The 11584-nt window shown below is 36.0% G+C and overlaps 1 long non-coding RNA gene across 1 annotated transcript; it reads left to right on the forward strand.

Moving 5' to 3' along the window:
* The first annotated feature begins 2700 nt into the window (after window positions 1-2700).
* On the forward strand, window positions 2701-6336 carry LOC106933415 (uncharacterized). Its single transcript, XR_001421479.2, has 4 exons — window positions 2701-2832; window positions 3453-3509; window positions 3613-3681; window positions 5627-6336. It is a non-coding gene; the product is annotated as an uncharacterized LOC106933415 (long non-coding RNA).
* The last annotated feature ends 5248 nt before the right edge of the window (window positions 6337-11584 follow it).

Consider the following 11584-nt stretch of genomic DNA (forward strand, 5'->3'; position numbering starts at 1 on the left):
AATCAGGGGAGTTACTTTAGAGAAAGTTTGTGCAAGAAAAGCACAGACTCCAAGAAAAGCACCCTGAGAAAAGCTCCTTTTAAACATTCTTGTTGTTTTATGTTTTAAAGAAAAACAATCAGACTATGTTACTTATTTGGACAAATTTGATCTTACTACAAACCTTTGAGCAGTAGTATTTACACAAATACAAAAAGAAATCTTTGTTGATCCTAAGTTGAGTTTTAAATTGTATTTTTTTCTCTTTTAGGCATTTTTATTCAATGTTTTATTTTTAGAGTTTTGTAAGAACAACTTACCATCATAACAGATGAAGGGTTTTCTTTCATCACAGTTCTCATTCTTCCATCTGCCTCCATCATCAAACACAGTCATGGCACATTGACCACTGATGATTTTCTGATTATTAAACTTCAGATTCCAGTGTCTGAAGGAGGAACTGTTTCCATCTGACCACATCCAGGTGTCACTAAACAGACCAGTAAATATGTACCTTGAATTTGCAGTCAAATTTAACCCCTTGTTCACTTCTCCATCCTTTAGCTGCTTCTTTCCACTGATCAGGTCTGTGTGTTTCTGTCTACAGTAACTCTGAGCTTCCATCCAGTTCGTCGATTCATAAATCAAGTTGTATGTCTGTAATGAATCATTTTCTGTGAAATAAACAAGTCAGAGCTCAAAACACTTTCACGTGTCAGTTTTAATACAAACATGAATGAGAGGATTTAGACAAACACAGAGGACTATTGTCTCACCATGATAGCAGAGAAAATCCAACAGCTTGATGTTTGGTTGTAGACCGTCCTCAGTGAAATGCTCAGTGCCTGATGTTGATTTTTGTTTTAGCATATAGACTAAATTTGAGTATTCAAACCATAAACTAACCTGATATGCTGATGTTTACATCCTGTGATCCAATACTATTATTATTTACGCCATAGTCAGCCTAGATTCCATTAATAATTTTCCAAAATATTGATTTTGTTCTTAAAAGTATTGTTTTCATCATTGTCTGATTGGCCACTGCAAGATAATATCATTTTTCTAATATCATTTTTCAACATCATTCGATCCAAGTTATATTGTTCCAGTTTAATATCGCTGTAAACATTTAGTGGGGCAACAAAGAAATTCAAAAAGTTGTTTGACTTTAGCATAAAAAAGTTAATTACACTTTAATTGGAATTATATTGTATTTAATTTTAACTTGACTTTACTAAGTGCAAAATAGGCTGCTTGAAAATGGCACACTAAAAGTTCATTTTAATATTTCTAAAATATTGTCAGTACATTGAATTTTAGTATTTTTCATCTGGGATGATTCTGACGGCAAATGTAGTTCCAGTAGCAGGTTGGACATAAACACAAGAAAAGTAGACATGCTAATGTTTTTTATTCTCAGTTTGATATTTATAAAGTATATCAACAGTTGATGTTCTGGTTGAAAAAGTTGTTTTACAAATACAGATAAGTGTTAATAGTAAGTTCAATACTGACATTTTATTTTGGTATTTTCCAAATAAAATAGTAACCATTCACTATAGGAGCTGGAACTTATTTTTATTATGGAAAAAAATACACATCAGTCACGACAGGTTGTCTGAATCATGGAAGAACCCTGAAGCCATGGTAACTGAGCTGTAACCATGACGATCAGTCTGCAGGTCACGGACGCAACTACATACTTTATGAGGTGTATGCGAACATGTCATGGTTTTAAACATTTTTTTTAAAAAAACTTTAAAAAAATGTTACTGTTATGTCAGCACATATCATCAATGCTGGCTTTGCTTAACAATCCGATACAGGATTGATTTCAAAACCCTAAAATTAGTGTTAAGGCTCTTCGTGGTCATAAAACAAGTTAAAGAGTCTGAAAAAGACGCACCATTTCCTGATCGTAACAAATGAACGCCCCTTTCTAAAGCTTCTGGACGCTACTAAACCACAATGAGGAACCATTAGCCACAAACAGGAAATACCTGGAAGGAACTTTCTCGGGAGTGGCTGACAACCACTCCAAGAGTGCAAAGAAGACTCACGCAAGAGGTCGCAACATAATTCAGAAAAAAAACACACAAAAAAAAACATCTGAAGCCCTGCAGACCTCAGATAAGCTCAGTGATCATGATTCAGCAGTAGGATAGAAACTGGGTCAGAACTCAGATCTTCATCTGAGAGTTACAAAGGTTGAAACTCATCGTTCACCCAAACAGGACCTGAAGCCCATTAGTCCAAAAATCATCTTGTGAACTGATGGGACAAAAGTGGAACTTTTTAGAAGTTGTGTGTAATATTTTATCTGCTGTTAAAAAAAACACACATAGCTTTTCAGAAAAAAAGCACTGTACAGAAAGTCCAACATGTGGTGTGATGGTCTGTGGCTGCATTCTTTGCTACACTGTACTATCACTCACGGTGTTAAAAAAAAAACAAACAGGAAGGACAATGTCCCCCCATCAGTTTGTGACCTTTGGCTACATGGGTCTGCATGCAGGTCAACCAGCAAGTCTACGTTCAAATAATAATTAAAACAAAATGAAGGTCTGGGAGGTGATGGGATCTGATTGAGACGTTTCCTCCAGAGCTTTTTAACCTTAAAGTGTTTGCAGATATTTCTCTGTATACTCAACCTGCTTCATGCTCTACATTTACGGAAGCTTCCTCCACCCCTCCCTCCGTTTTTTTTTTTCTAACTTTGCTTACTGCAGCGAGCAGAAGAGGAAACAGACACTGCTCCGCTCCCCACAGAGATGGCTGGTGGTCGCTTTCGCTGCCTGAGCTGCCTTCTCGCGTACACGGCCGCGCTGCTTCTCGGGGTCTCCCGCCACGGTACGTGACCTGGTCTGCCCCTCATGTTTACTGCCATGGATGGTGATCAACCTCCCGCTTTTCTGTAGTTGTGACTTTGACAAAGAATTACGATTCGGTTCCTTAGAACGGGATATTTGCATACCTCCTTGGAAAGGGAGGTGTTGTTTCTTCAATGTTTTTTTTATTCATTCCTCATAGTGCTTTGTTTTTTGTAATTGATTTTTCAATACAATATCTTATCATTAAGAAGGTTTTGTTAAAATATTAACTCCTGTCTGCTTTTGAAGCTGAAGTTCCATAATAATTTGGGAATTGGAACATGGAAAATTTGTGTTCTGTGACGATCTGAATTTATTCTCCTTGTCCTTTGTGGCTGAATATTAAGACTCGGGAGTTGCATGTTTCTGTGTTGGCAGATTTCCTGCTACATATGTATGGAAACCTTTGCAACTTGGAGATAGATCATCTTTTCTTTTTTTGTCACTGCCTGCTTTGTCCCACTCCTAGTATGTCTCTGCAAAAAAAGATGGTGTGATAAGAAACTCTTTAATGTGCAATTTTTTCCTCTCTCTCTTACTTCATTATTATGGCTTTTTACCAGCCACAGTCATTTCTGTAATTTTGTTTTCTTTACGCAGGCAGCGATTCAAACGAACTCAATTTATGCCGATATCTCAGATTTTTCATCTGCAGTTGTAAGTACACACAAGCCTTACAATGAGCAAATGTTTACAGTGATTTATTGTTTCCTAACTGAGTTTTTTTTTCTCCTTAATACATACGAATGCAAACCTGCAGGGTCCCTCTGATAAGCCCTGCTCTCTGTACGACATTATTGACGCCAGAAACAGCCCGGATCACCAGATGGTAAGAGCTAAACCTCAGCGGTGACCCAGGAGGGCGCGAGTTAGGTGGTGCAATAGCTCCCCCTGGTGGATATCAGATTATTACTTTCCTTTTCATTCAAGTTAATATTATGTGGTTGTTGCAATATTTTCCTCGCAAAACACAGCTTATTAAAAAAAAACCCACCAATGATTGTTGTTGAGTAAAAGTAAATTCCATCTCGCGACAGGAAATGAACTTGTACGCCTATTTTCACTTCCGCTAAACAATTGAAAGCAGCACAATGCGAAAATGGATTGTTTTATATCTACATTTTAAAGGATGGGGGCTGAGACAGAGATGTCTGTCTGTTTACATTGAGATAATATTGTCGTAGGCTTTTACAACTAAGAAAATATATATATATATATACACTGCTCAAAAAAATACAGGGAACACTCAAATAACACATCGTAGATCTGAATGAATGAAATATTCTCATTGAATACTTTGTTCTGTACAAAGTTGAATGTGCTGACACAAAAATCACACAAAAATCATCAATGGAAATCAAATTTATTAACCAATGGAGGCCTGGATTTGGAGCCACACACAAAATTAAAGTGAAATGTTCCCTTTATTTTTTTTTTAGCAGTATATATATATATATATATATATATATATATATATATATATATATATATATATATATATATATATATATATAGTGTTACGGGAGTACAGCCGCAACAATAGGCTCTACTCCCGTAAAAAGATAAAAAGCAATACATAAAACAGGCACCTGGCGGAACACACATGGGGTGGGGCCTACCTTCAATGTTGCTTCAGAGTTCCTCAACGAGCTAACGTTCCGTTGAGAAGGGCCAGCCCGCAGAGTCCTTCGTCCGTCAGACCCTCAGTTTAGTAGCTTTTTTCCTTCGTATTATTATTTTTTCTTTAGATATATTTTTTTCTGTCTTTTCCTAAAAACACATCAAATGTGACTTTGTCGGTGGCTAGTAACAGCAGGCGTGTGAACTACCCGGTCCAACAATCCTTTAGCGTCCAGCCAGCTCTTTCCAAAAAAAAAAAAAAAAAAAAAAAAAATCAACAGCAACAACAGAAAAACTTCAACCCGACCAAAACTCCGACGCTCCACTTGTGGGTTGGTCCGTTCCAAGGTGAAGACTTACTTTTCAGCTCCATTCACGCTTCTGGTATGTCACGACCCTGACGGCACCTCTACCCCCTAGCTAGTAGCTATACGGGGCGCCCCCCACAGGTGAACCGTGAAATGATGCCAATCACTAAAATAATATTTTAAAAAAGCACACACACAGGGGAGACAGAAGCAAATATGAGCATTTAACATCTCTATATTTTCATTATTATTTAATAATAATAAATTTGCAAAGATGGAGTCAAAAGTTCAAGAGGAAATTGTGGATAAAGAACTGGAGATCATGTCACCAGTTTGGATGTATTTCAGATAAATAAAACAAAAAAGCTAATCAATAATTACCAATATTGATTGATATGAAATGCTTATATTCTGATGTGTTTGTCAGTTATCTTGTTCAGCTCTATATAGGTTTTAAAGTTTAAATAAACAGCAGAACAGAAATTTATAACAAAATATATTTTTAATATTACTACATCAGCCTGTGTATGCATTTGTTAACAAACCCTCTACTCCACACCATGCTTTCTACACAAAAACTGACCAAAACTCTTTAGATTCACTGATTTAATTCTGACCATATTTTTAAATATCAGAATGATAAATGGCTGTTTTTACTCAAACTTTTCGTAGAAATATGTTCTGAATTGTTCTCTGTGCTTCAGTGTATTGAGAACTGTAAGAACAAATGATCCTTCATAGCACTTTCAGTGAATTGTTTAACCATTGGAAGCTGCAGGAAAAATTATCTTAAGCCACCACTGAGAAACCCTAAAATGTATTTTTTATTTTCTCCCAATCATTTAGGCTCAGACGATCTACGACAAGATCCAGATTGAACGGATGAGGAAGGCTTCAGTGTCTCCGTACCAGGAGGTTTCCTAGACGGTTTGAACCTTTACCTTTTGGTGCACCTCAGAACAAAAGTCAGAAAACACCTAGTGGCGTTTAATGGTTCCTGTGTAATAGAGGAACCATTAGAGCCGAACTTAATTTTGCGACGTTTTCAGCAACTTTAAGATAGTGGACAATTTTGCTGCAAGGACATGCTGTCCAAGTTACACGTTATACCTGTTCATGTCAATGAGCGCTTTGGCATTTACAATATGCAACATGTAATGTCAGACCCTCTTCAGACCTGGAATTAACATGTCTCTTAGTTGATAAAGACAGTAATTGGAAATGTATCCATACCCCTTGATCTGTTTCACATTTTGTCACATTACGATTGAGATTTGTTAAAATCAAAGTAGTGTATAATTTGGAAGTGGGAGGAAAATTATTCATGTTCTGAAAAGGATGCCGTGAATTTGTATTCGGACTCTGCAACCTGTGAATCTCTGTAGCTCCTCCAGAGTGACCATATAGTATTCTTGGTTAGTTATCGAATTGATATGTAGTTCTCATGTGACAAAACACTTTGGGGAACTTTGTAGCTGTCAGCCATCTTGGTAGGGATCATAACTAACTGTAATGGTAGTTGCTATAACAATAAACAACCCACAAGCTTAGAACGAGCTCTTGCCTTGTTTCTATCTAATTTATAAACAAAAGTACATTACCACTACTACTCTATTCATGCATGCAAAGTCCCCCCCACCCCAACTTCTTCAAATCGAACAAAATTGGTGTCAAATGTTTGTGCTGAATTTTGCAGCAAAAATCATAGTTTGTCCCAAATTTACTTTAAAGGTATCTGTAAATGTTTCCAGAGGTCATGAGAGGTCAACCAGTCCCCCCCACCCAAATTTACGAAATCAAACAAAATTGGTGTCAGTCAATTTTGGTATGTTTGTCCTGATAACATTTTTTATTTGTCCTGCTGTTGTTTTAAATATAGTAATTAAGTTTAAAGGTCAAAAGGTCACCCAGACTCCCCCCCGTCATCTTCCAGTCAAAAAAAATTGGTACCAAACATTTGTGCTGCATTTGTGTGTATTTTTTTATATATATATTTTTTTTTTTCGTAAAAGTTTCCAAACGTTATGAAAGGTCAAAATCGGGGCATGGATACTTTCTATGAATCACCCAGATTTAAGAATTATTCAAGTATTTACACTAGCTTTTAAATAAAGGAGGACAATATATCACTTTACACAGTGACGTGTGATGAGGTGCAAAGCTGGTGAGGCACTGACTTAATCATAATCAGATGTACAAATGTTGACCACCTGCGTGTTATCGTTTACATAAGGAAATTCCGCGCATGCGGACAACGCTGGAGTGCAAAAAGACTATTGTTTTACATGCCATGCATAGCCGCGCTGCCGCCGTAGAATAATTCTGATAACTCAATGAAATTTGGAAATGCAGGTATTACTAATTTCATGCTGTGCTCCACAGCAAAGGGAAAACCCGTTGAAGTACAACTAAAAGCCACGTCTTTCTCGCTCTCTGCATTGGCCAAGTTACACACAGACTCGTTGTCATAGCAACTGACAACAATGCCCCTAAAAAAAACACTGAAATATTTCCCACACAAAGAGCAGAACATTCAGTCTGTTGCAGTGGTATGGTTTTAGGCTTAATGTTTATTTTGCGATTATTAATAAGTGATCACTGTGGTACGAGGAATATATTGCTGCACTTTACTGTATGGCTAGCTCGCTGCTACTGTCTCTTACTCTGCAGTTGTGGAGTCAATGTCTGGGATCATGAGCACCCACTATGGCAAGCCGTTTTAACACGAATTTGGTTTCGTCTGACTATCCGTAATTACATTCTAGATATCTAAAAATGCATTTTGACAGAACAAAACTACATTTTAAATATGCGGAATGGTAATTTAAGTCAAAATTACAATTCAAGATATCTTTAATTTATTTTTCACTAGTCAAAACTACATACCTCCTATCAAAAAATAAATTTAAGATATCTTGAATTATGTTGTCATTCGAGATGTCTTTAATTAGAATTATGACGAGTCAAAAATAAAATCGAGATATCTTTAATTTACTTCATGACTGGTCATAATTTAATTGTAGATATCTGAATTGTGCATTTCAGATAGCCGGTCATTTATTTTAGATGTCTTGAATTGAAGTCTCCATATAATTCAATGGTAAATCTGATGTCATTTTGACTAGTCAGAATGTAATTAGAGATATCTCAAATAGTTATTTTGTCTAGTCAAAATGTAATTACAGATATCTTAAATCGCTAAAACATCTAGTCATAAAACAATTTGAGATATCTAGAATGTAAGGGCAGTAAAACCGAATTTATATTAAAATGGCTTGCCATAAGCGTAACGTCTACTATTACTATTACTATTACTATTAAGGCATTGTCTTAATTGCTATGTTTAATAGTGCAGACAGTTGTGGTTTCTGACATAGGCGATATGGGCAACCGCCCAGGCGTTATCTTTTTAGGGATGGCAGGAGACCTCTGTGGATTGTAGCACAGAGATGGAAGCAAAGCAGAATGAAGAAGAGTTTGAATTGATAATGACACTGGTTAAATTTATTTCAGCTTTAAGTATTTAATATCTATGTGTTTTATGGGATTTATGGGATGGGTTTTACGTGGATCTTTCAGATCAATTTGAGAAGCAATTTTGATAGGTACACTTAATTTTATTGTGTCATGTAGCACGGGACGCTGGTCTTGGTCTTGACTTGGTCTCGGGTTTGGTGGCCACTGCTACGTGGCTCCTTGGTTGCATGTCCTCCTCCACCCGCCTTTTTTCCATCCCCTTTCTGTTGGATTTCTTTCAAAATAAATGTCACTAGTGGCAGAAAAGTGAAGTTCTTGCTATGTTAGGACAGGAAACAAGATGTTTCCATCCCTGAAATTATGATGCATAGAATCACATATCTAAGTCTAAACCATGTTACTGAGAGTAAACACAATAAAAACATGCTTTATCTATGGCATTGTTCAATAAAATGGCACATTTCTGATGTATTAAAATTAAATATGATAAGTACACTTATTGATATTGTATTAGTGATTAGGTAATGCTTTCAGCAAGTACTTTTACTTTTAATACTTAAGTATTTTTTAAAAGTCAGTACTTTTTTACTTAAGTAAAATGTTAATGTGGTACTTTTACTTTTACTAGAGTACATTTTTGTCTGTATATTTGTACTTTCACTTAAGTAAATTTTTTTAGTACTTTCTCCACCACTAGTTTTAATGTTGGGTCTGATGTCTGATAGGCAGATATGTTGGAGAGAATATCAGAATCAAACTAGAATGTGTGCATTTCCTAAGAAAATGCAAGTGTGAATGCTGAATGCTGAATGGTCAATCCTGAATGTTTTTGGTGAAGATGGCAAAAGTTTTTGAAGCCAACCTGACACAGGAACAAATAACAAAACTTAGATTTTATATTGTAATTCTCAAGTCTGCCAGCAGAGGGAGCGATTCTTGTTTTTCCATTCATGTCTATGGGGATGAAAAGAAACTGTGAAACGAAATTTAGATTTTACATTGTAATTCTCAAGTCTGCCAGCAGAGGGAGGTGTTCCTATTTTTCCATTCATCTCTATGGGGATGAAAAATTCATAAAAAGCTGAATATCATCAAAAGTATGAAGGTTATGAATACCAAAAGATATAGCCGGCATTAGCAGAGCATGGTGAATAGTATGCTCTGCTCATACTATCCTCATCTATGCTATTTTGAAACTGACATATCTCTCAAAGCATCTGGAGAACTCCACAGCATTTTTGTCGATTTTAGTTCAGCTTTTAATTCTATCCATGTTAACATTCTTCTCAGGAAATTGGTACAGTTGAAGGTTAATCCTTTTTAACTAATTGGTATTATTCTTTTTTATCAAAATAATCTCAGCAAGTAAAATACAATTCAGTTCTCTCTGATATGTTAAGTAGCACAGGGCCCCCCAAGGTTGCGTCAGTTCACCCTACCTTTTTATTTTGTAACCATAGGCGTAGGAACCGGGAGTGACGGGGGGGACATGTCCTCCCGCCCCCAATATTAGAGACAGTCACATTCGTCCTCCCCCCCACCCCCACACCCCATCTTGTGTTTAAATTCTCATTCTGTATGATAAAAACATACTTTTTTTATCTTTAGCTCACATTCTGACACTGTAAATTACTGTATTGTCTGTTGTAAATCCATGAATTCATGTAGGGACATCAGGCTGCAGAGAGTCAGAAGAAGGCAAAGACAGAAACACATAATAGTAGATATTTTAGTTAAATGTTTGTGGCTGAAAATGGCAGGAGAAAAAAAAACATTTAGGTTTTTTGCCTCAGTGTTTTTCATGGCTCTTTGGTAAGTTACTGAATGCAGGGCTGGAAAGTGGGACTGAGTTATCAGTGAGGGGCTAAGATGTCTGTTAGAAGTGAAAAATATCATTTTTATTTATTTTGCAGATCAAATTGTTGCACTGATGTAGAGAGTAGTTCAAGAAGAACAAAACTTGTTATTTTTAGATTTTATCTTTGTTGGTCAAACTGATGTATTGAGTTTAAAACTGCTGAGTCCTATTTTATGATTTGTTTTTTACTTTGGTTTTAGAAAGAGGCAGAACTTCTTCAATTGCCAGTCAATTTATATCAATGCATTTTGATCAATAAGATATATCAGAATCTGGTCGGCTCTGTGCTACCAGAGTATTATTTATCTCTCTAGTTGTGAGGCAAATGATAAAGTGAGTGTTCATCCTGGAATGACAGTCATTATGGTATGTGGATGCATAACTTTAATCTGATTATTGGACTGTAAATAGTAACATGTTAGAATACTTGTTACTGAAACAAGGGTCAGATTAGAGTAACGCGTTACTGACGTGTTGATGGCACAATAGTTTGACATTTCTGCTCAAGCCTTTTACTGATCTGTCAGGTTTCCGATATGTATCCCCCCCCCAATGACAGACTCGTTCCTACACCCTTGGTGTGAAGAATTAAAAGTTTGAGCCGACAGAGGATTAAACATTTAATCTAAGTTGGTTGTTCAGTTTGCTGCAGACTGTGTTAACTCTTACAGTTTGTTTTTAATAACATTACAGTATGGTCCTGAAAACTGTGTATGGAGTCAAGAATTGCCTCATAAGCATATAGACAGAGTTTTGGACTTCCGGCGTATTTATTATGTATAGAAAGCCAAACTGTCATTAATGTGATATTATTTCCGAGGTCTGGGCGAAGAAAGCTCCTTAGGTTTCACCTCTTGTTTTACAAAAAAATAAAAACCTCAAACACAAAAAAATGTTCCCCAGCCTTTGCTCAGACTTAAAAATATAATGACCCTTAATTTTTGCATCTTCTTTCTTTACTGTTAAATGACACTGAAAATCTTGGCTGATCATTTGACCCACTTGTATAACATTTATTAAGAAGACGTTGGCAGAAATAATATATTTCAAACAAAAGTTTCACTTTGGAGACAAAATGATGTCAGCTTCAAATCTGGAGAATTTTGCCCTTTGGTCTGTTGACTGATTAAATACTGTAATAATAATATATAAAACTAAAACCTGATGTGTTTGTGTCTTTTTTTGTAGGACGGATGGTGATTGCAGTGCAGTTTGCATTTTATTTCAAATAATGCGTAACTAAGTAGCATGTTAGTTGAAATAAAATGCAAACTGCACTGCAATCACCATTCGTTGTATCATCAGCTCATGACAAAAAGTATGTCAGATATCAATTAATATAAATAATTCAATGAAGTTGTTTTATTTATTTATCTATTTATTTATTTATAAGAATTGTTTTTGCCATCCCAAACAAAAACTTTTTCCTGTGGTTTTATGAGGTGAGTCCAGCTCACTTTGGTGGTGAG

This window comes from Poecilia mexicana, unplaced genomic scaffold, assembly GCF_051168715.1.
Source record: "Poecilia mexicana isolate PSO_F unplaced genomic scaffold, ASM5116871v1 scaffold_18, whole genome shotgun sequence".
NCBI lineage: Eukaryota > Metazoa > Chordata > Actinopteri > Cyprinodontiformes > Poeciliidae > Poecilia > Poecilia mexicana.